Raw genomic sequence first — 24388 nt, 5'->3', positions numbered from 1 at the left:
ATGCCCAGGAAACAAAGAAATACATCTAACATTGCACTACATATATTTACATTTAACACTTTACATACTGGCCACATGAGCCACAGTTACATAGATGTGCAGGGTAATCCTACACATCCATCAGATGGACAGGGCCGGAGACCATGCTTAACCTTTAATATGCTGGTCTCTGGGCCCCTACCATCACAGTAGCCACCCGGCTACATTTCGTAAGCTAATGTGAACTGGAAAAAATATGGCTGCTGTTTGTCCTTCTTAGGTTTTGATTATACCAGATGCCGCTGGGCGGCAGCGCGATCTGGTGACGTCTCCCTGTGCTGCCGCCGAGCGGCATCTTGAACAAACAGAGGACACAGAAGAGGAGAGAAGCGGAGGAGACTGGGAGACGTGGCCATGAGTGGTTCGCCCTCATTGGCTGAACCGCTCACATGACGCGGCCGTCGTCTGCCAAGAACAAATTCCTCTGTCTCCTCTCCAGTCTGCCGCCCTGCAGTTCTAGGTGGCGCACACGTCGCTCGAGGTATGTTGTGTCCGGTATTTTTAGAGAAGCCACCTGGCAACCCTATTTGCAATTTGAATGTTGGAATAGGTTTCAACAATACATTATATAAGTTATGGTGGGTAAAAAAGTGATAAAACCTCTCTACTGTACAGTGTACAACAAATAAAAAAAACAAAGTGTCAATGGGTAAAAAAGCCATATATTTTTTCACCACATAGTTGCTTTTTATTTTTTTTAATAGAACATACATTTTTTTTTAACTTTAATTCCTTCGGTTCTCTAGGGACTTACAACACAGACGTTGTACGCCTATGCAGCCCTAAAGAGGTTAAGTGGCATGCATAATATTTAGTAGTGGCTGCCCCCTCTTCTAGGCTCACACACCAACAATATTTGCTTAGAGCTCCTGGCTCCATTAACCTCAGCCCTTTCTACAAAGTGTCCAAATATTGATCACAAGACCCTGTCCCTTAGTCGTGACAATTTTCTTTTTGTGACTTTAAGCCTCCGAATTTCCCAGAGGAAGACACAAGACTCGTGGTTCTTGATAGGATAATTCCACATGGGTAATAAAAGATGCCTTAGGTCTACAATGAAGCACTAGGGACAGAGATCGCCTTTGCACTTTAAGTGGCTTTTTTTTTTGTTTGCTTACAAATGCCTCTTATATGGACAGATCTCCACAAGGAACACACAATTAGCACCTGTTAGGTCAACTTAACCTTCAGAAAAAAAGTGGACAAGTATGCTTAAGGTTGTCTAGACTCAACAAGGATGTCATAAAGAAGAGCAGACGAGAATGTTTTCAAGTTTCGCTGTCACTGATCACCCTACAGACCGAGACAGAAAAAGGGTCATAGTCTCATTTAATAATAAGACAATGTGTTGCTTTTACAGCACTGACAATGTATGTAGCGCTGTACGTAGAACGTTGCAAGTACAAAGAGGCCCTGCCCCAAATAGATTGCATTCTTGTTAGAGCTTAGACCTTCAAAAAGAAAGAATAAACTGCTTAAGATATATTAGCCACTGTGGCTTGTGCCCTTATTACTTGCAAATGAATCTACAAGAGGTTAAACTTTAATGAAATTGTATTATTAAAAAAAAAAAAAAACATATAAAAATATTTATACCATTGCTTGTAATTATATCAGTGGTAATGTTATCACCACCTACATCTTTAAAATAATTCATAAACAAATTCCAATGGTGTATTAGTAGTCATGTTTTGAGTTACATAAAGGTAGGCTACCAGAAACGTCCTAAATAGACACAAATGTGTATCATAATAATATCCTCCTAAGATAGCACATTAATCACTTAATACAGAGGTTCTCAACTCTAATCCTCAAGACCTCCCAACAGGTCAAGTTTTAAGGATATCCCAGCTTCAGCACAGGTGGCTCAATCAGTGGCTCAATCAAGATTACTTGAGCTACTGGATGACCACCTGTGATGAAGCAGGGATAACATTAAAACTTGATCTGTTGGGGGGGAGGGTCTTGAGCACTGGAGTTGGGAACCACTGGTCTAAAAGGATGAGAGAGTAGCAACACAGGGCACGAGGGGAGGGGGGGAACGGGGCGGAGATTAGTATGTGATTATGATATTTGTGACATATTTCTTAAATATAAATCTAGTAAATTGCATTTTTACATGTAAACTAGATTAGGAATTTAGCACAAATTACATACAAATTGCCAAGAGTGAAATACATTCAGCCTACAACACTTTGTCGATGCTGGCTGAAATGTTCCCTCATTGCAAATGATTAAACACAGTGGTGCAAAATTAAACCCCCAGAAATTATTTGTAAAATTGGGTTTTGGCTGCAGAGACACAAAGCAATACCCTGAAGCCACTGTTTACGGGTTAAGTGCAGACGAATCCCTACTAATTTGACTTCTTAGATTGCTATAAACCCCTATTGATACAGGGTCAATTGTAACTATTCCAAGTACTTAAATACATATATTCTATGAGCTGGCTAGGATGGAAGAGGAAAGCGGTGTAAAGATGTCTCATACAAAGCATTCGGTCACAAAAAAAGCTTAATGATGCTGCCTTTATAGTCCAATTCATCACATCATAAGGTAAGGTACTATACTGTACTATAGGCCACCGGTTCAACATTCCGCACACAGAAATAAGTACATGTAAGTAGTTGTAGGAGTGGCCGAGAGGTAATGTTGCCATCTGGCTCCAGTTTGCCCAGGATGTAAAAATAAAACAACAGATTGAAATGCTGGCTGAAGTTGTCCTTGGAGCCAGGGCCGCTTTACACATTAGGCCGCCTAGGCACAGGGCCTATGGTCTACGAACCTTTTAGGGCCTACAATAGTTCACTTGAAAAAATACCTAAACAAAAATAAATCACAAAATAAGGGCAAACAGCAAATTTTTATTTAAAATGCCTTCGAAGTATCGATACCTTTAAATATCGAAACAAAAGTATCGATGCCAAATATCGCTAGTATCGAAAGAAACAAGCAAATGATGAAATTTGCCTAAAAATTAGTCAAAATATCGGACACACAGGCCTCTTGAAATAAAAGTGCCTAGGGCCTACGAAGGTCTTAAAAACGGCCCTGCTTGGAGCCATTAAGACTGAACAAGTTCAGGTTTTTACGTGGCCCAAACTCTATTTAAAAACCTTGGCTGGCTGGTTTGACTTAAGTAATCTGGAACCAGGAGTCAACATTTGGGGGACATTCCACACATCTTCACTGTTAAGGTCTCTCACTCTTTCAAACTCAACCTTTTGGTCGCAACATTTGCCCCCAAGGAGAAGGAGAAAGTCCTAGGAGAAAGCCCTCTTACAGTCAAGCGAGTTGAAGCATAGTATAATTCAGTGGCACAATCCATGGTACTATATTGAAAGCACTTCTTTTTCTTTCTGGTGGTTTTCCCATAATGTTTCTCACAACAAGTCCCTCATTCATGTCCGAGCTCGCCCAATATCTGCACATATTTGTTTTTCTTTTGGTAATATAGAAAACATTTTTTTGACATCACAACACAATCACATCAAACAAACGGGAGGAACAAAGAAAGTTTAATCCCTCTTAAAAATTTAATTTATTGTGCTTACAAACCAACTCTTTGAAAATGAGGGTTAAAGCAGCAATACTACTTCCACCTTTTTTTTCTTCTTTTTTTCTTATTTTTATATGTAAAGCGTGTGACACTGGATCATTCTACATTCTTACCTAATTTTCTGGGGCGGGGGTGCGGCGCTTACAGAGGCCCCGCATTCTTCCCCACAACATTTCAATTAAATGCCAGGGGTGCGCGAGAGGCCTCTGTAAGTCCCTTACCTTGTCTCTGGTGGCTTCTGGAAATGTGTCGCCATGGCAACGCGGATATGTAACATTTTATTACTAAGTGTAACACATTATTGTTACAGCTTTCAGAGTAATAGCCAGTGTGCTGTTTGGAACACAGCAGCAGTTCTGTTCTGTGATACTTTGTTGCCAAAGGGGAGAGCTCAAAAAGGTGTGTGTCAGAGCCTGTTTCAAAAGATGAAGTGGATATGACTTTCTAAATGTTTGTTGTAGCAACCAAAGGATGATCATTACGTAAAACAAAAAATCTTAAACATGACATTAGCTCATTTTGGTCCCAGGTGGAATTGCAACTACACAGTGAACACTTTCTATTTCTATGACCGTTCTATTAACCTTGATGCTTACAGGTGATAGGCAGTTTAAAGTTACCAAAACAACATAAGCATGTATGCCGAGCTGAGAGAATATACGTGATGGGTAGACTTTACAATAATAATTTCTTTGACTTTTTTTGTGACGATAGTGAAGAGTTCAAGGACAGAAATCCTACTTTAATAAAAAAAATTTAAAAAACAGTTATAGGTGTAAACGCAACAATAATTTGGCTCGATCTCAGATCCCAGCTAATAACATACTGCCATAAGTGAATACAGCTACTCAGCCTCTCATTCTAGACAAGCTAATCAGATGAGAATATATGTTTTCTCATGTCAGCCAGGACAGGAATAATTAAGATTTCAGACACCAAACCACCAGCGGTGACGACAGCCAGCAGAGTTTGTTGAATACACCTTTGTTATTTTTTGAGAAACGCCTCATGTAAAAGCAGATACGATCATTTCAAAGGGTGAACGCGCAGTTTAAGGATGGATGGCTTTAGTACTAGCTGGAAATGGCTGGTTGAGAGCTTGAGCAATGTATGTTGTAGTCCCTTTGCTATAAGAGGAACATGCTGGAAAGTTCAGTATTATAACCAGTTTCATACACTACCCCCTGAAGTGGGAGGCTCTCCATTGGGTGCTTGCTGTTCAAAAATGCAAAAAGATGTACATCATTTATATACTGACTTTCACTAAGTATAAACCTCAGCCATCAAACTTGTTTTGAGTTGTTTAACTCTCATTCGGTTAAATGGGCTGTAGGTGTCTTCTGGTCCAGGTGGCGTTTTGTGGAATAGCACTGCTTAGTAAATATGGGCAACAATGTCTACTACATATTCTGAAGGGTTAGTCGGACAACTGGTATAAGCAGAGTATCTATCCTTTAACTCAGTCAATTTTTTTTTTTTAAATCTGCTTTGCATGCCAAACGCTGTTGTTTCTTGTATTTGTCAATTAAATTGTAGGGTCAGGGGGGTGATTATATGAAACAGAAGGGAGAAAGAGAATGCTACATCTCAGAAGTTCCCAAACATCTTCACATTGGGAACCCCCTGTTAAAAAAATATTTGTTCTGCAAACCTCTTGACTACACAGACCCGACCATGTCAATAAAACCCCCAACACCAGCACCCCAAGTAATACAAACCCTTCTCTTTACCGGGGCTGTAAAAATCCACTTGTTTTTGAATTTGCTTTGATTTAGCAATGGGGTGCATTATTGCGAGTTCGAGGGCCTGTTGGCAGACCGCGCACCGGCCATGGGAATATAGTGGTCAACGCTGAGGGAGCTTACACAGTCATACCCACAATGCCGTGTGTCCGCCCCGCGATCATTAACAGTTATACTATATGTGCGGTCTGGCACATTGCAAAGTACGCGGTCCTCCAAGGGGCTCAGGAAATTAGTGCATTCTTCCTGCCTGTGTCATAATTATAATATTTTTGCAAACCCTCTGGAGACACTTCTCAAAAACCCTAGGGGTGAGTGAACCACTGGTTAATAATCTCTGGTATATCTTATTCTCTATGACTATCTGGTAATGCCTATTCCAAATAAATATAACTTTGTTCTATGTATTAAGGTCATTTTGAAGCAAAACTGTATTATTTTCCTTCTGTATCAATGTACTTTGCTATGATCTGACCCCATTAACAGCAGCATGAGACTTCGGAGTCAGTGGCAGCAGTTAGACTAGGGGTGGCCAACTGCAGCCCTCACGGTCCACCAACAAGTTGGGTTTTCAGGATATCCCTGCTTCAGCATAGGTGGCTCAATCAGTGGCTCTGTCATAATGACATCAGCCAAGTTCAAGGTGGAGGTAACTCTAACTTCTAACAATCTGCACTATGTGGAACAAAATGTTTCTTACGTTTGACGTAAATGTGTTCCTAAAAGTAACAAGGCAGCAATAGGGAGTCAAAACACATGTTTCTCTGCATTGAAAATTGGATTTCCCAAAACAAACTGTTTTTAAACACTAACAAGACTGTAACAATGGTATTTGGGACCAAGGCTAAATTGTTAAAGCTTCCAGTGACTGAGCTCCAGATCACAACCAACGCTAACACCACCCTAACTCCTGTTACTAGTTTTAAATACTTGGGCATATGGTTTGACTCCCATTTAACATTCGGATGCACATTGATAACCTGACATTCAAAACCTATGCCAAACTAGGTCTACTTTACAGGAACAAATCCTCCCTAAGTCTGCTGGTCAGAAAGCGTATCGCACAGCAGATGCTAATGCCAATTATAGACCATGGAGACGTAGTATATGGCATGGACCCGAACTCACCATGGCCAACTTGATACCCTCTACAACTCAATATGTGTTTTGTCCTCCAATGCAACTACAACACACATCACTACGAAATGCTCAAAGAACTAGATTGGTCATCACTCGTGTCTAGGCGCAAAGTTCTTCTTTCCTGTCTTGCCTTCAAATACTTTCTGGGCAAGCTACCCACCTATCTGAACAAGCTCCTCTCCCCTACCACATGCAGCACTTATCATCTGAGATCTGACTCCAAAAGACTGTCCATGGTTTCATGGCTCAACAAAGTATCCGGCCGCTCCTCCTTCTCTTACCGTGCACCCCAAAACTGGAACAACCTACCGGAGACCCTCACAGCCGCCACCAGTCTAAGTTCTTTCAAAACTAAAGCTGTTCCTCATTTTTATCTGGTCTGTAATTGTTACATACGCCTATAACGTATATTATCTGTTACTGTGCATCAAATGTCTTGTATATAATGTTCACTTAATGTAACTATGTATTTGTCATCATAACTCTGTGCCCAGGACATACTTGAAAATGAGAGGTAACTATCAATGTATTACTTCCTGGTAAAACATTGTATAAAGTAAATAAATAAATTGATACCCCATTGTGTTTATTAAAATTCTGTTCATCTTCTGGTACATGGTAGAAGACAGATACTTTGTCCTGCTTTGATATTATAAATGTGGAACTAACTTGTTAACCATGTTTGTTCCTAGAGTTACCTATAATGCATTGCAATCTAAGGGAGGTTTTGAGGCCCAGTTATACTGTACTGTAAATTTCCGTTTCTTACAGAAGGAATTAGTAGCAGAAGCAAATACATTTTTCGCACAGTAAAAAATGAATAATCTGCATTGTGTCCACAGCTTTGATATATCAGTCCCCTCACTGACAGACTTGTTAATCTCTCCACTGTTGCTTTTTCATCAAAGACAAACAGTGCGGATAAATGGAAAGGGACAGCCACATGCCCTCCCATAGGATGTGTCACCACATGGGCAATTCCTCCAGTAAAAGAAAATAACTAGCTTTATTTACAGGGTAAATCATTCTGACTTATCTCTCAGAGGTAGCTCACAGAAAAGTGACAGTCCCTCCCCCCCCCGCCCCCCCCTGTTCCACAGTAAATGGCTTACTGGAAAAATGTTATTCTTCCCACCATGTAGAAACAACCAGCTAAAAGGAGGGACTTCATCTTTTTGACTTAATTTGTTCATGTTCTCCTTGATGACACGTGCTAAAGGGGACATAGCTAAAACACACAGCCCCTCGCAGTGTCAGCAAGAGCGGAAATGTATTTTCCGCAATGAATTTCTTTAATTTATTTTGCACCAGAGGACTCAGGAACACCATTGCAAACTGCAAACGAGCTTAATTAATAGTAGCCTGAGATGGCGGCCAGGCAGCTTCCTGACTATGAATCAGAAAGAAACAGCAACATCATCCCGATTACTGACTGCCAGTTAGCATCCATCCAACAGAATCTGGAGAACAGCAGCAGCAGCAGCAGCAGCTCCCTAAAAGTACATTCAGTCACATAGTGTGGCCTGACAGGGGGACCAGTTAGCATCCATCCAACAGAACCTGGAGAGTCCCTTCTGCCAATTCAGCTAGTACCATGCGATGGGAGAGAACGTTACTCTGTGTGAGCCCAACACAGTTAACCCTCTAAGGCAGGGGCACGCAAACTGGGGGATGCCCCACCTGGGGGATGCTAGATTTTCTGCAGTTATAGCACTGGCTACCTATGCAGCTCCAGCAGCCCATCCACGGGCCCCAGATCGGACTCCTGATGAAGCTGCTACGCCAGCGAAACGCGTTGAGTGAACTGGCAGCAGTCCAGAGGTGTAACCCGAATGCCCCAGAGCCCGTGTGGATCAATTCTGCGATCGATCGCTAAACCGGAAGTGACGCGACGGGCCGGACCGGAAGTGACGAGACGCGACCTTGGGAGTGGGGTGGATGGTGTACACTGATGCTGCGCATTGATTTTTATGTGTCTATGCACATGTTGCTCATGTAAGTGCAATAGTAATTGCTTTTTTGAATATATTGAGAGTGAACATACAATGTTGCACTAAAGGTGTCGTTTTTTTCACCGAGGGTTTGGTTCTGCTGACATCAGGGAGTTTACATCAAGAAAGACCCCCCTGCATACCTCTGAGTCTACATATTGCATTTATTGCTATCCAATGCTGTATTTCCACTGGGAGAATGTGAGTTCCCAATCATGATTCCTGTTTAGATTGCTATATTTGTTTAGACATACCACACTATTATATATTTTTCCTTACATATGGTGAAACCTGCGCTCCCCACAAGCTTCTCCCCACCATCCAAGATAGGAGAAACTGGATCTTCTCCCAAGAGGGTTGAGCAGCGAACGTTCGCCATTCTTATTTTTATTGTTTATGAGCACCTTGATTATTGATATTAATCACTATATATTTATTTATTTATTTATTACACCTTTATTAGAAGCGCCTCACATTTTTTGTTTTACATTTTTTCCTAAGGTATCAGCTCTCAGGTTCCAAGCATACAATTAAAAAATGCAAGAATATAAAGTGGGCGAGACTGTCCCTTGCAAACTGCACACTGAAGAGCAGGGAGATCACCCCTATTGGCCAGGAAATGTAGTCCTGTGAAAAATAATGGTACCATTGATATGATGAGGAAAGCAGTGCTTGCTGAGCGTGCAAGATTAGCCGCACTTAATCACTATTTAATGGCTGGCACAAGTGGACACAGAATTGGCTGTGTTCCCTTACCAAGCGCATGGTGTCTCTGGACCACCCCTATTAGCTACAAATGACAACTGTTTACATTTCTTGGCCTGAGAATCAGGACAGCCTGGGTACTAATTGCTGTTGTAGTTTAGTAATTCAGCAGGGATCTTACTGCTCATTAGTGTCATTTAACATAGGCATCTGAACAGCTGTAAGTTAATGCTCTACTACTGTTAACCACTTGCCAGCTGGATGGGTCAACAGTGCTCTGCCCCCTCTCTCCTTCTCTTAACTATAAAGGGTTTCAACTCCTGAATATTCAGCCCCACTGACCAATATATATATAATAATAATAATAATAATAATAATAATAATAATAATAATAGCATGTTCTTGTATAGTGCTGCTTGTTTTTACATAGCGCTTTACAGAGACATTTTTGCAGACACAGTCCCTACCCCGTAGAGCTTACAATCTATGTTTTTTCGTGTCTGAGGCACAGGGAGATAAAGTAACTTGCCCAAGTTCACAAGGAGCCGACACCGGGAATTCAACCATGTTCCCCTGCTTCACACTCAGTGCCAGTCAGTGCATTACTCACTGAGCCGCTTCTAAAAAAAAAAAGGAAATGGAAAATGTATGCAATTCTGCACACACACACACTAAATATTTTAACCAAGTGTATAAAACTGCTGTAGCAGGCATTCCACATGCATATAATGGATTTGAAATAGTGACTACAAATCAAGCGTTAATAATGTTTATTATATGCTACAGGATCTGTTTAAAAGCAGCAATTCCACCTATATATAGCACAGTTCAGCTATCAAAACGAGGTAAAAGTTTGCACGTGATCACAAAGATGACAAGATATGGAGCTATTATTCATTTTTATAGGACATTCACAATGGTGGCCATATTAAAAGATCCCACAGAAATCGGGAAAGAGGATTTGAAAGTAAAGTGTGTAGGGTAACAAGGGCAAAGTAAAGGCAAACTGCAAAAGAAAAACATTTTTGAACCTGATAATGGGGCCTGGATCCAGCAGCGCCTGTGATAAACGGATGGCTGTAGATCGAGTTACGGAAAAGGTCACCAGCAGTAATTCACATTGATGCATTTGGCCAGTTCAATTTACTAATGGTATTTCTGCTATTTTCCAAGATCAGTTGTTTATCGAGGAGTAGGAATACATCAAGACGTAGAGACTTCAACAAGGTGTTCGGACCGAGGACCTGAAAGCAGGAGTGGCCATTTTTTTGTATCCCAGATTACCGATGACATCCCCGGTACATGAATGAAAATAAAAGCCGACTTTTTGGTCAAGAAAACAAAAACAAGAAATTAATCAAGTAGGAGATTGTCCCTTTAACTCATCGCAATTGTTGTAATGTACTGTAGGGTGGTAGAGTGCGGCTTGGTCTATGGGTAACTTTTTTTTTTTAGATTGTAAGTGCTTTGGATCAGGGACATCATCACTTATTGTACTGACAAATAATAGCCTGATAATACAGTATATTGGACGTTTTCTTGTTATTGGCTTTCATTCCTACTGTACTGTGGAATATATCGGCACCTTAAAAATTATGATCTCGTTTTAATGTGACATTACCAGCTCCCTGTGACCTTCAACAAGTAACTTTGTCTCATTATGTCCTAGGGTACGATGAATTAAATGTTGTGTGAGTCAGGGACTCGATATAAAAGGTGGGCACCTTTAGTTCTAAAAAATGTTTGCGTTCTGGTTTTGCCGGAACTCGAATCATTTGGAATTGTAAAAAAAGCTAATTTAAAAAACTCACGATCAACAGAAAAACGTTTTTGTTTTTTTTTGGCGGCGCTGGGTTAAAAACAATGAATCAGAGGGTAAGCGTTTGTTGGGACACAGCTTGTAAATCGCTGGCATTTGAAAAGTCGTTCTGGAGATCAACTCGGTGTCGGACGAATGCCAAAATTTCCGTTCGGATTTCGAAATCCGCAAAGCTGCCCATCCTTTCTCAATATGACTGCAATATTTTACTATCAAGAAAGTACAGTACATAGTAAATAAAGTGTAGATTGAAGCAATGAAGGTTTAATTGGTCTGAAAGCATCATTCCACATTATTATATTTTTATGGGGAACCAACTGGTCTCTCTGAGTTGTTCATTGGTTCCCCGATGTCCGCGTACCCCCTAGTTCCAGCGTTATCGGTTTCAACAGATACACCCCCCCTCCCGGCATACAATGGCCATAGAGTCAGGGCTCACTATGCCAGCCAATAGAAAGCATCAATTACATGGGGAGATGACATCACAGACATTCTACTGGTGACCTCTTGGTGCCATATTCGTAGTTTTTTTGTGTCTCTTACCACCACAAATAAAAAGTACAAATATTTTCAGGGGTCCCTGCAGAAACTCGGGGGAACCTCAAATTCAAGTACGTTTTTTTTTGCCAAGGATTGCTAGTTTAACTGTTTTCAGATATAAGCAACACATTGAACTCACTGTTATTCCTCCTCTACCCGGTAATAAATAACCCCCATGATGTGTTACTTCTCAAATGTGTTCATTTTATTCCAAAGTGCAATGCAAATTGTATGAAGCATGGTGCAACTTGCACCTATGTCTGAGGCTTTTTTGCTGATTAAAATCGAATTTGTTTTGAGTAGAATAAATAGATGATTTGGGCATGTGATGGAAGAAAAGAAGAATTCACTGTTATAATCATTTGAGTTCCCAGAATATTATTTGACGTTTACGGAAAAAAACTTCAAAATAAAAAATCCGGGAGGATTTCACAAGGAATCATGAGCAGGAAGAAAAATGGAATCGGAAATTCAGTCTCCGCTGGCGTATGGCCGCAAAGGGATCCTTGGCCGCAGCCATTTCGCCAATAAGGTAAACTAACTTGAGGGGTTTAGGACAGGTGTAAGGGTAGGGAATTAGGGTAAAGAGTTAAGGTTTTTAGGATAGGGGATTAGGTTAAGAGATTTTAGGGTAAGGCCACGTCCCTGCTGTGGCGGACGCTGCAGGGACAAGAGCCGCTCCTCAATGGGGCCGGGCCCGCTGCAAGGGGGGGGCCGCCGCGCTGCGCGGTGAGTTTTTTCAGTCTACAAGAAATTTTGGAGAGGAAATAGCGATGGAGCGTTAGGCCACGCCCCCCGGATGTTCAGCCAATGAGGACGAACCCGCCGGGTGGCATCACGGCCGCGTCCCCATCACTCCCCCGTCACGCCCCCCCCTACCTTTCCCCCTGCAGCTCTCTGCAGACCAGGGAATTCAGCTGCACGCGCCGACAGCCTCGCAGGCGTGCGTGCAGCGCAGGCACTGGAGCCGTAGCCTTAGGGGTAATGTTAGTATTAGGGTTTAAGAGTAGGGCTTTTTAGGGTAAGGGCTTACCATGACAGGGGAAATGGCCGGCGGCGAGATGTCCCTGCGGTAAGTTGAGCGGCGGCAAAACACTGGTGGCTATTTGGCTGCGACAAATGGCTGTGAATAAATGTCCTAGACCAGAATAAAAAGATAAAGAGACAAGGTAGTTTGCAAAAACAACATTTGTATGTATGTGGATAGACAAAGTGTCCCTTTATTTGCACTTTAGCTGCTATTTAATAGTTGTTTACAAAGCAATTAAACAGAACTTTTTATGCTTTTTTTTTTTTTATAACATCAGACAATCAAAACCAATCCCCCGGTTGTTTGTTTCTTGTCAGCATTAAGAGGAGAATAACTAGTACAACATGGCAGTCTACGTATAATTATTGGCTTTGTTTGCCTGGATGTTAAACGAAGCCATTTCGTTGGCAAATATCACTGGGTTTACAGAGCAAAAAACAGTGACTAATTGAAGCAATGCATTTGTGAAAACTCCATTCCAGCAGCCTCTTGTCCTTGAACCGCGTCTAACAACACGTTCCATATCCCGGCATATACTGTCGCAGAACAAAGGGAAGCAAAATGTGGTAACGCAGAAAGAAAAACATTTTTCTAGTGTTTTTCAGTTTTAATTAAGCTTAAAAGACGAATGTTTCAAACAAGTCATCTTTTCTTTTTTGACAAACTCCCATCCTCTACAAAGCGTGCCTGATGCCTCTGGCAGTGTAGGGTTAAACAAATAACACATACCATAAATCGTCTTCTCTCTTATTAAAAACGCAGTCCTCCCTGCCTAGCCCCCTTTTCTTTTACGTGATGGGATATAGGGCAGGAGTGGCTAACTCCAGTCCTCAAGGGTCACCAACAGGTAAGGTTTTAAGAATATCCCTGCTTCAGCACAGGTGGCTCACTCAATGACAGAGCCACTTGTGCTGAAGCAGGGATATCCTTAAAACCTGATCTGTTGGTGGCCCTTGAGGACTGGAGTTGGCCCTTCCTGATCTAGGGGGTCCCCGGAGCCCGACTGCGTCATAGAAACTTAACAGTAAAGATACCGGCGTTACTTCCTGGTTTTGCACTGGGTTTTAATTGGCCGTCCAATAAGAAGCGACAATGGATGACGTTGCGCCTCCTTAATTAAAAACCAGGAAGTAAGGCTGGTAAGTTCACCGCTAGGTATCTCAGGAACCAGAATGTCCGCGGAGCTAAAAATAGTGCTGTAGGTTCCCATTCGGTAAAAAAAAGGAGAGTGAACATGGCTGAATTGCTGCTTTAAAGATGCAACCTTCTTTAGAATGGGCCATATTGATGTTAGCTGCTAAAATCAACATATGCACAGTCTCCGAAGGTAGCAAACGCCATCTTTTTTGGCACTATTCGTTACCGAGATTTGTACTGTAGTTATTGGTGCCAGTGTTTCAAATTAAAGCTATATCTATTGCTACAGAATCACCAATAGTAGGACACGTCATCTCCTGAGGTTAGCGGCCATTTTGTCCCCGCTTGTAAACAGCAATGGTGTCAGGAACAGGTGGTTCCAGGACATTAAAAGGCAGCAGCGAAGGGAATACAATAAAAAAAAGAAATGACAAAACAATAACAATACAATAACATGCAGGACGGATTGCTATAAAACTGTCCACCATTGTCAATTTTCTGAGAACTGCTTTATACTTCAGCTCTGATCACTACATTTTTAGAAACCTTGCAATATATTCTCTCTAGCACAGGTGGCTCAATCAGTAGGGTGACCACCCGTCCCCCTTTTGCCGGGACAGTCCCAGTTTTTCGGTTGCTGTCCCGGTTTCCTGTGTGTCCCGGAAATGTCCCGGTTTTTCCCCGTGTGTTCCCGTTTTTTTTAATGTCCGCGGTGGTGCGCGAGTAATTAGCTGCGGTGCGCGAGTGAGCGGCGGCGGCGGCGCGGAGGAGGAGATTGCAGCAGCCCGGTGGTGAGTATTTTTTTTAATGCCAGGGGTTGGGCTTCTCCTGTAGAAACATGCTGGGTCTTGCTGATTGGAGGATGCGGCCCGGCATTGAACAAAGTCCCGCCCCCCGGCATTTTCTGCCTTAGCCAATCCCCTGCATCCCGGCATTAAGCCCCGCCCACGGCATCATCGTTCTGCAAGGCCCGGCATGTGGGAATGGAAAAGGGCACCTGAGGGAGGGCAGGGTCGGTATGCCTGTGGAGGGGGGGGGGCAGGGTCGGTGTGCCTGGAGGTGGGTGGAGGCGGGGCCAGGGTGCCTGGGGGCAGGGGCTGGGTGCCTGGGGGCGGGGCCAGGGTGCCTGGGGGCGGGGCCAGGGTGCCTGGGGGCAGGGCCAGGGGGCCTGGGGGCGGGGCTTCCTGCGGCAGAGCAAACGTGGTGTATGTCTCTGCCCGCTCCTGGCTCCTTTGCGCGGTGTCTCCCCCCTCTGCCCACCCGGGGGGATAGGAGGTGGGTTTTTCTTCCTTTGCCTCCTGTCCTGGCGCTCCGGTCCCCTTGGCGCAGGGGCAGGCAGTGGTGGCACCGCGGTGTCCCTCCATTCTGCCCAGGGATCCCGTGGCTGCCTGCCGGGGGAGGGGAGGAGGGGGGTGGGTGGCAGTTTGTACCTTTGCGTCCCGGGCCCGGCTCTCCCATCCATCCCCCCCCCCCCTTGGTGCGGGAGATGAGCGCAGGCACGGGGGTGGGTGCAGGGGGAGGCGGGGAGCCGCCTGCTCGTGGCTGCCTCTGTCTGTACTCCACTGTGTGTGTGTACCAGTGTGTGTGTACCAGTGTGTGTGTGTGTGTGTGTGTGTGTGTGTGTGTGTGTGTGTGTGTGTGTACCAGTGTGTGTGGGTGTGTGTATGTACCAGTGTGTGTGTGTTGTACCAGTGTGTGTGTGTGTGTGTGTGTGTGTGTGTGTGTGTGTGTGTGTGTGTGTGTGTGTGTGTGTGTGTGTGTGTGTGTACCAGTGTGTGTGTACCAGTGTGTGTGTACCAGTGTGTGTGTACCAGTGTGTGTGTACCAGTGTGTGTGTGTACCAGTGTGTGTGTGTACCAGTGTGTGTGTGTACCAGTGTGTGTGTGTGTGTGTGTGTACCAGTGTGTGTGTGTGTGTGTGTGTGTGTGGGTGGGTGTGTGTGGGTGGGTGTACCAGTGTGTGTGTGGGTAGGTGTACCAGTGCGTGTGTGTGTGTGTGTGTACCAGTGTGTGTGTGTGTGTGTGTGTGTGGGTGTACCAGTGTGTGTGTGTGTGTGTGTGTGGGTGGGTGTACCAGTGTGTGTGTTTGTGTGTGTACCAGTGTGTGTGTACCAGTGTGTGTGTGTACCAGTGTGTGTGTACCAGTGTGCGTGTGTGGGTGGGTGGGTGTACCAGTGTGTGTGTGTGTGTGTGTGTGTGTGTGTGTGTGTGTGTGTGTGTGTGTGTGTGTGTGTGTGTGTGTGTGTGTGTGTGTGTGTACCAGTGTGTGTGTGTGTGTGTGTGTGTGTGTGTGTGTGTGTGTGTGTGTGTGTGTGTGTGTGTGTGTGTGTGTGTGTGTGTGTGTGTGTGTGTGTGTGTGTGTGTGTGTGTGTGTGTGTGTGTGTACCAGTGTGTGTGTGTGTGTGTGTGTGTGTGTGTGTGTGTGTGTGTGTGTGTGTGTGTGTGTGTACCAGTGTGTGTGTGTACCAGTGTGTGTGTGTACCAGTGTGTGTGTGTACCAGTGTGTGTGTGTGTGTGTACCAGTGTGTGTGTGTGTGTGTGTGTGTGTGTGTGTGTGTGTGTGTGTGTGTGTGTGTGTGTGTGTGTGTGTGTGTATGTGTACCACTGTGTGTGTGTTGTGTGGGTGTACCAGTGTGTGTGTGTGTGGGTGGGTGGGTGTGTGTGGGTGGGTGTGTGTGGGTGGGTGTACCGGTGTGTGTGTGTGTGTGTGTGTGTGTGTGTGTGTGTGTGTGTGTACCAGTGTGTGTGTGTGTGTGTGGGTGGGTGTACCAGTGTGTGTGTGTGTGTGTGTGTGTGTGTGTGTGTGTGTGTGTGTGTGTGTGTGTGTGTGTGTGTGTGTGTGTGTGTGTGTGTGTGTGTGTGTGTGTGTGTACCAGTGTGTGTGTGTACCAGTGTGTGTGTGTGTGTGTGTGTGTGTGTGTGTGTGTACCAGTGTGTGTGTGTGTGTGTGTGTGTGTGTGTGTGTGTGTGTGTGTGTGTGTGTGTGTGTGTGTGTGTGTGTGTGTGTACCAGTGTGTGTGTGTGTGTGTGTGTGTGTGTGTGTGTGTGTGTGTGTGTGTGTGTGTGTGTACCAGTGTGTGTGTGTACCAGTGTGTGTGTACCAGTGTGTGTGTGTGTGTGTGTGGTCCAGTGTGTGTGTGTGTGTGTGGGTGGGTGTACGTGTGTGTGTGTACCAGTGTGTGTGTGTGTGGGTGGGTACCTTTGTGGGTGGGTGGGTGGGTGGGTGTGTGGGTGTACCAGTGTGTGTGTGTGGGTGTGTATGTGTGTGTGTGTGTGGGCAGGTGGGTGTACCAGTGTGTGTGTGTGGGTAGGTGTGTGTGTGTGTACCAGTTTGTGTGTGTGTGTGTGTGTGTGTCAGTGTGTGTGTGGGTGTACCAGTGTGTATGTGTGTGTGGGTGGGTGTACCAGTGTGTGTGTGTGGGTGTACCAGTGTGTGTGTGTGTACCAGTGTGTGTGTACCAGTGTGTGTGTACCAGTGTGCGTGTGTGGGTGGGTGGGTGTACCAGTGTGTGTGTGTGTGTGTGTGTGTGTGTGTGTGTGTGTGTGTGTACACCAGTGTGTGTGTGTGTGTGTGTGTGTGTGTGTGTGTGTATGTACCAGTGTGTGTGTGTGTACCAGTGTGTGTGTGTGTGTACCAGTGTGTGTGTGTGTGTGTGTGTGTGTGTGTGTGTGTGTGTGTGTGTGTGTGTGTGTGTGTGTGTGTGTGTGTACCAGTGTGTGTGTGTGTGGGTGGGTGTACCAGTGTGTGTGTGTGTGTGTGTGTACCAGAGGGTGGGTGTACCAGTGTGTGTGTACCAGTGTGTGTGTGTGTGTGTGTACCAGTGTGTGTGTGTGTGTGTGTGTGTACCAGTGTGTGTGTGTGTGTGTGTGTGTGTGTGTGTGTGTGTGTGTGTGTGTGTGTGTACCAGTGTGTGTGTGTGTGTGTGTGTGTGTGTGTGTGTGTACCAGTGTGTGTGTGTGTGTGTACCAGTGTGTGTGTGTGTGTGTGTGTGTGTGTGTGTGTGTGTGTGTGTGTGTGTGTGTGTGTGTGTGTGTGTGTGTGTGTGTGTGTGTATGGTTGGGTGGGTGTACCAGTGTGTGTGTGTGGGTAGGTGTGTGTGGTTGGGTGGGTGTACCAGTGTGTGTGTGGGTAGGTGTGTGTGTGTGTGTGTGTGTGTGTGTGTGTGTGTGTGTGTACCAGTGTGTGTGTGTGTGTGTGTGTGGGTGGGTGTACCAGTGTGTGTGTTTGTGTGTGTGTGTGTGTGTGTGTGTGTGTGTGTGTGTGTGTGTGTGTGTGTGTACCAGTGTGTGTGTGTGTGGGTGGGTGTACCAGTGTGTGTGTGTACCAGTGTGTGTGTGTGTGTGTGTGTGTGTGTGTGTGTGTACCAGTGTGTGTGTACCAGTGTGTGTGTACCAGTGTGTGTGTGTGTGTGTGTACGAGTGTGTGTGTGTGTGTGTGTGTGTGTGTGTGTGTGTGTGTGTGTGTGTGTGTGTGTGTGTGTGTGTGTGTGTGTGTGTGTGTGTGTGTGTGTGTGTGTGTGTACCAGTGTGTGTGTGTGTGTACCAGTGTGTGTGTGTGTGTACCAGTGTGTGTGTGTGTGTGTGTGTGTGTGTGTGTGTGTGTACCAGTGTGTGTGTGTACCAGTGTGTGTGTGTGTGTGTGTGTGTACCAGTGTGTGTGTTTGTGTACGTGTGTGTGTACGTGTGTGTGTGTGTGTGTGTGTGTGTGTGTGTGTGTGTGTGTGTGTGTGTGTGTGTGTGTGTGTGTGTGTGTGTCTGTACCAGTGTGTGTGTGTGTGTGTGTGTGTGTGTGGGTGGGTGGGTGGGTGGGTGGGTGGTTGTGTGGGTGTACCAGTGTGTGTGTGTGTGGGTGGGTGTGTGTGTGGTTGGGTGGGTGTACAGTGTGTGTGTGTGTGTGGGTGGGTGTACCAGTGTGTGTGTGTGTGTGTGTGTGTGTGTGTGTGTGTGTGTGTGTGTGTGTGTGTGTGTGTGTGTGTGTGTGTGTGTGTGTGTGTGTGTGTGTGGTACCAGTGTGTACCAGTGTATGTGTGTACCAGTGTGTGTGTGTGTGTGTGTGTGTGGTGTACCAGTGTGTGTGTTTGTGTACGTGTGTGTGTGTGTGTGTGTGTGGTGTGTGTGTGTGTACCAGTGTGTGTGTGTGTGGGTGGGTGTGTGGGTGGGTGTGTGGGTGTACCAGTGTGTGTGTGTGTGTGTGTGTGTGTGTGTGTGTGGGTGTGTGTGTGTGTGGTTGGGTGGGTGTACCAGTGTGTGTGTGGGTGGGTAGGTGTGTGTGTGTGTGTGTGTGTGTGTGTGTGTGTGTGTGTGTGTGTGTGTGTGTGTGTGGTGTGTGTGTGTGTGTGTGTGTGTGTGTGTGTGTGTGTGTGTGTGTGTGTGTGTGTACCAGTGTGTGTACCAGTGTGTGTGTGTGTGTGTGTGTGTACCAGTGTGTGTACCAGTGTGTGTACCAGTGTGTGTGTGTTTACCTGTGTGTGTGTGTACCAGTGTGTGTGTGTACCAGTGTGTGTGTGTGTGTACCAGTGTGTGTGTGTGTGTGTGTGTGTGTGTGTGTGTGTGTGTGTGTGTGTGTGTGTGTGTGTGTGTGTGTGTGTGTACCAATGTGTGTGTGTGTGTGTGTGTGTGTGTGTACCAGTGTGTGTGTGTGTGTGTGTGTGTGTGTGTGTGTACCAGTGTGTGTGTACCAGTGTGTGTGTGTGTGTGTGTGTGTGTGTGTGTACCAGTGTGTGTGGGTGGGTGTGTGTGTGTGTGTACCAGTGTGTGTGTGGTGTACCAGTGTGTGTGGGTGGGTGTACCAGTGTGTGTTTGTGTGTGTGTGTGTGTGTACCAGTGTGTGTGTGTGTGTGTGTGTGTGTGTGTGTGTGTGTGTGTGTGTGTGTGTGTGTGTGTGTGTGTGTGTGTGTGTGTGTGTGTGTGTGTGTGTGTATACCAGTGTGTGTGTGTGTGGGTGGATGTACCAGTGTGTGTGTGTGTGTGTGTGTGTGTGTGTGTGGGTGTACCAGTGTGTGTGTGTGGGTGTACCAGTGTGTGTTTGTGTGTGTGTGTGTACCAGTGTGTGTGTGTGTGTGTACAAGTGTGTGTGTGTGTGTGTGTACCAGTGTGTGTGTGTACCAGTGTGTGTGTGTACAAGTGTGTGTGTGTGTGTGTGTGTGTGTGTGTCTCCCTCTCTCCCTGTCACTCCCTGTCTCCCCCTCTCTCCCCCTCACTCCCTGTCTCCCCCTGTCCCTGTCTCCCTCTCTCTCTCTGTCTCCCTCTCTCTCTCTGTCTCTCTCTCTCTCTGTCTCTCTCTCTCTCTCTGTCCCTGTCTCCCTCTCTGTCTCTGTCCCTGTCTCCCTCTCTCCCTCCCCATCTCCCTCTCTCCCTCCCCGTCTCCCTCCCCGTCTCCCTCTCTCCCTCCCCGTCTCCCTCTCTCCCTCCCCGTCTCTCTCTCTCCCTCCCCGTCTCTCTCTCTCCCTCCCCGTCTCTCTCTCCCTCCCCGTCTCTCTCTCCCTCCCCGTCTCTCTCTCCCTCCTCGTCTCACTCTCTCCCTCCCCGTCTCTCTCTCCCTCCCCGTCTCTCTCTCTCTCCCTCCCCGTCTCTCTCTCTCCCTCCCCGTCTCTCTCTCTCTCTCTCTCTCCCTCCCCGTCTCTCTCTCTCTCTCTCTCTCCCTCCCCGTCTCTCTCTCTCCCTCCCCGTCTCTCTCTCTCCCTCCCCGTCTCTCTCTCTCCCTCCCCGTCTCTCTCTCTCCCTCCCCATCTCTCTCCCTCCCCATCTCTCTCCCTCCCCGTCTCTCTCTCTCCCTCCCTCCCCGTCTCTCTCTCCCTCCCCGTCTCTCTCTCTCCCTCCGTCTCTCTCCCTCCCTCCCCGTCTCTCCCTCCCTCCCTCCCCGTCTCTCTCTCTCCCTCCGTCTCTCTCCCTCCTCGTCTCTCTCTCCCTCCCTCCCCGTCTCTCTCCCTCCCTCCCTGTCTCTCTCCCTCCCTCCCCGTCTCTCTCTCTCCCTCCCTCCCCGTCTCTCTCTCCCTCCCCGTCTCTCTCTCTCCCTCCGTCTCTCTCCCTCCCTCCCCGTCTCTCTCCCTCCCTCCCCGTCTCTCTCTCCCTCCCTGTCTCTCTCTCCCTCCGTCTCTCTCCCTCCCTCCCTGTCTCTCTCTCCCTCCCCGTCTCTCTCTCTCCCTCTGTCTCTCTCCCTCCCCCCCCGTCTCTCCCTCCCTCCCCGTCTCTCTCCCTCCCTCCCTGTCTCTCTCCCTCCCTCCCCGTCTCTCTCTCTCCCTCCCCGTCTCTCTCCCTCACTCCCCATCTCTCTCCCTCCCTCCCCGTCTCCCTCCCTCCCCGTCTCTCTCTCTCCCTCCCTCCCTGTCTCCCTCCCCTCCCCGTCTCCCTCCCTCCCCATCTCTCTCCCTCCCTCCCTCCCCATCTCTCTCCCTCCCTTCCTCCCTCCCTCCCCGTCTCTCTCCCTCCCTCCCCATCTCTCTCTCTCCCTCCTGTCTCTCTCCCTCCCTCCCCCTCCCTCCCCGTCTCTCTCCCTCCCTCCCTCCCCGTCTCTCTCCCTCCCTCTCTGTCTCCCTCCCTCCCTGTCTCCCTCCCTCCCTGTTTCCCTCCCTCCCTGTCTCCCTCCCTCCCCGTCTCCCTCCCTCCCTGTCTCCCTCCCTCCCCGTCTCCCTCCCTCCCTCCCCGTCTCCCTCCCTCCCTCCCCGTCTCTCTCCCTCCCCGTCTCTCTCCCTCCTCGTTTCTCTCCCTCCCCGTCTCTATCCCTCCACCCCTCCCCATCTCTCTCTCTCCCTCCCTCCCCGTCTCTCTCCCTCCCTCCCCGTCTCTCCCTCCCTCCCCGTCTCTCTCCCTCCCTCCCCGACTCTCTCCCTTCCCGTCTCTCTCTCTCCCCGTCTCTCTCTCTCCCCGTCTCTCTCTCTCCCTCTGTCTCTCTCTCTCCCTCTGTCTAGCTCTCTCTCTCCCTCTTTCTCTCTCTCTCCCCCTGTCTCTCCCTCTCCCTCTCCCCCTCCCCCTGTCTCTCTCTCCCCCTGTCTCTCTCTCTCCCTCTCCCCCTGTCTCTCCCCCTATCTCTCTCTCTCCCCCTCTATGTCTTATCTTAACTGCCGTATGCCTACACCGAAATAACCTATTTAGCTTTCTTCCAGATCTGACTCAAGTTTCACGCGGGAGACATCGGAAGACAGGTAGGGAACACCTCCCCTTCAGTATAGTACCTTGAGGGACTGCGGATCAGGTAAGATTCCAGGTGGGATTGCTGCTTTAGAAATTGTGAAGCGGGGGCATCCTGACACTGGTTAATTGGTACAGAATCATTCACATCTGGGGTTTTTTTCTTCGATTAGTGAGGTACACACACACACACACACACACAGGTAACAAGGACTAATGGTAGTAAAGTATAAGTGTACTACAATAAAAAAAATGTCTCGGTTTTTCATTTTCAACATCTGGTCACCCTATCAATCAGTGACTCAGTTGACAGAGCCACCTGTGCTGAAGCAGGGATAGCCTGAAAACCTGTCCTGTTGGTAGCTCTTGAGGACTGGAGTTGGCCGCCCCTTGTTTAGACACACTCGTCTGGCTTAAAATGACAACTGTCTTTATTTTATATACAAAGGTTTCCTAGTTCAGTCCTCAAGTGCAACTAACACGCCAGAACCAGGGGTTCAGTGCAAAAACAAGTACCTAATCAAGTTATCTTAGTGATAAATGGAGACGTTTAGGTGATAATTAGAGAAATCTGGATAACCTGGCCTATTAGCTGCTTTAAAGGACACAGCTTGGGGAATCACCTGATATACGCCAAAGATTGCTACATTGCTACTGAGAGTTATATTTTCTTCCCGCCCCCCCCCCCCCCCCCCAGATGTGAAAAGCTATTAAACACAACTTATGAAGCAAAGGAAAAATATGATAGTGTCGTTACATGCCTGAGTGCTTTCACTTTATTACAACGCCAACATGCCGTTCTTTAAGGGCAACTGGCATTTCAAGGTGAAGCACAAAGTGCTTTGCTGGTCTTAGCTGTATCTTGTGAAACGTGGGTGAGTGATTTGAAACAAATGCCTGTGTATTTTGAAAAATCGTTCCTATTATCATGTATTTTCTCGAGCCGGATACCCAGCTGTGGTTTAGAGCACATGTTTTCAGGAAACAGAATGCAAAGAATTTAGGAAGAGGACAAAAAGGCTGCAGAGGACTGGGAAGATCGAATGATGAAATATAGGAGTCCTATGGAGCTGTGATGCATTTTATGTCTTATGCTATATTGCATGCCAAGTTGCAGTGTGGCCTGTATAAACACATCATGTGTTTTGACAGGGAGTTGGGGTGAAGCAGGGTGTCAGGGTAAAACAGAGGGTAATAAAATCACTTTAGATTTATTTCTTTAAATTGGAAACTTCATGCTTACACCTGACTAAATCATCAGGCTGAAATACAAGCTGGACTCCCACAGAAAATGTATGAAACCCAATCTCATCTTTGTTTAACATGGGCCAATCAAACCAGCCTAATGAATTCTGCAGATGTGTTCTGCAGACCTTATTTGGCTATAGCAATTCTACAGGGCTTTATCTAACTTGTCTTGTATGTACCCATCTTACTCTATACAAAGTCTTATGAGTTTTCCATTGGTGTTCCCTAGAAATTCTGCTAGCCAAGTACACTGCATAGCAATATGTATAAGTTGAGCTATGAAATGACAATCCTCCAGCATTTAAAGTAGCAATCTCGCCTACTCCTTTTTTAATTGTCGTATTGATTTATTTTTTTACCGAATTTGAACCGGGGAGGGGGGTTCCTCTTGAGCCTAATGCTTTATTTTTAGCTCTGAGGCAACCCCCAGTTCTCAAGATAATTAGCATGTTTGATTTGGGAAATCAAAATGGCTGCCAAATCCTGTTGGTCTGTCATGCCATTAGAAAGCCTCACCGTCATCAGGGGATGATGTTGCGGCTTCCTGTTCAATAACCCCAGACATCCTCTTTGAAAATGCAGGATCTAAACCAGCTACTAAAACGGCAAGTATCTTGGGGATCCCGAACCTAAACACGGTTCTTCTCCAGAGAATCCCCAAAGCAAATTCTGTAAAAATGGTTGGAATTGCTGCTTTAGCTTTTTCTTGAGCATTTAAAAGTCAAGTTTCAGCTTTAAGCTAAACACGTCATATGGAAGAGCCAAGAGTACTAACCTACACGTTCCAGTTTTAAGGATTGCCACTGTACCAGTGATACTGTACGGTCGCTATTTTCTCTCCCAGAATCCTCTGCCATTATCTCTTGCACTATTGGCTCTTCCTCCCAAGCGAGGGTAGTGACTAGAAATAAAGTTTTACGTGATTCTATCTGCAATGTTGTTGTATCCCACACAGCAGGTGTTTTCCGTGGGAAGTTCTTCCACTTAAAAATGTGCAAGGGAAGTGTAGGGGGGGGGGGGGGCTTTAGGAATGTGCAAGGATTAACATTTTTCAGAGTAAAGTGGACTGCACATTTACAGGTGTAATTCTGTCTACCTTTTATTTGTTTGTATTTTGCTAAAGCAGCCAAACCTGGGTAGTATTATTTAGCAACAATTAGCATTATTTTTTTAATGAAAGCTTTTCAAAGTAACTGCCATCCAGGGACAGAAGAAAGGGCCAAATGCCAACAGGTTAAAATAATTAAAAGGGCTATAAGGTGCCTTCTGACACCACAAGGTGTTTTGTGGAATAGCACTACTTAGCAAATAT

At 46.3% G+C, this 24388-nt stretch overlaps 1 long non-coding RNA gene across 1 annotated transcript; it reads right to left on the bottom strand.

Moving 5' to 3' along the window:
* Window positions 1-9227: 9227 nt before the first annotated feature.
* LOC142503371 (uncharacterized) lies at window positions 9228-24030 on the bottom strand. The gene is made up of 3 exons (XR_012803985.1): window positions 23852-24030; window positions 12569-12673; window positions 9228-9796 (listed from the first exon to the last, which is right to left on the bottom strand). It is a non-coding gene; the product is annotated as an uncharacterized LOC142503371 (long non-coding RNA).
* Between the last annotated feature and the right edge of the window lie 358 nt (window positions 24031-24388).

Source organism: Ascaphus truei, chromosome 10 (assembly GCF_040206685.1).
Source record: "Ascaphus truei isolate aAscTru1 chromosome 10, aAscTru1.hap1, whole genome shotgun sequence".
Lineage (NCBI taxonomy): Eukaryota > Metazoa > Chordata > Amphibia > Anura > Ascaphidae > Ascaphus > Ascaphus truei.
The sequence above is the reverse complement of the archived record's forward strand: the minus strand, read 5'-3'. Positions and strand labels throughout refer to the sequence as shown.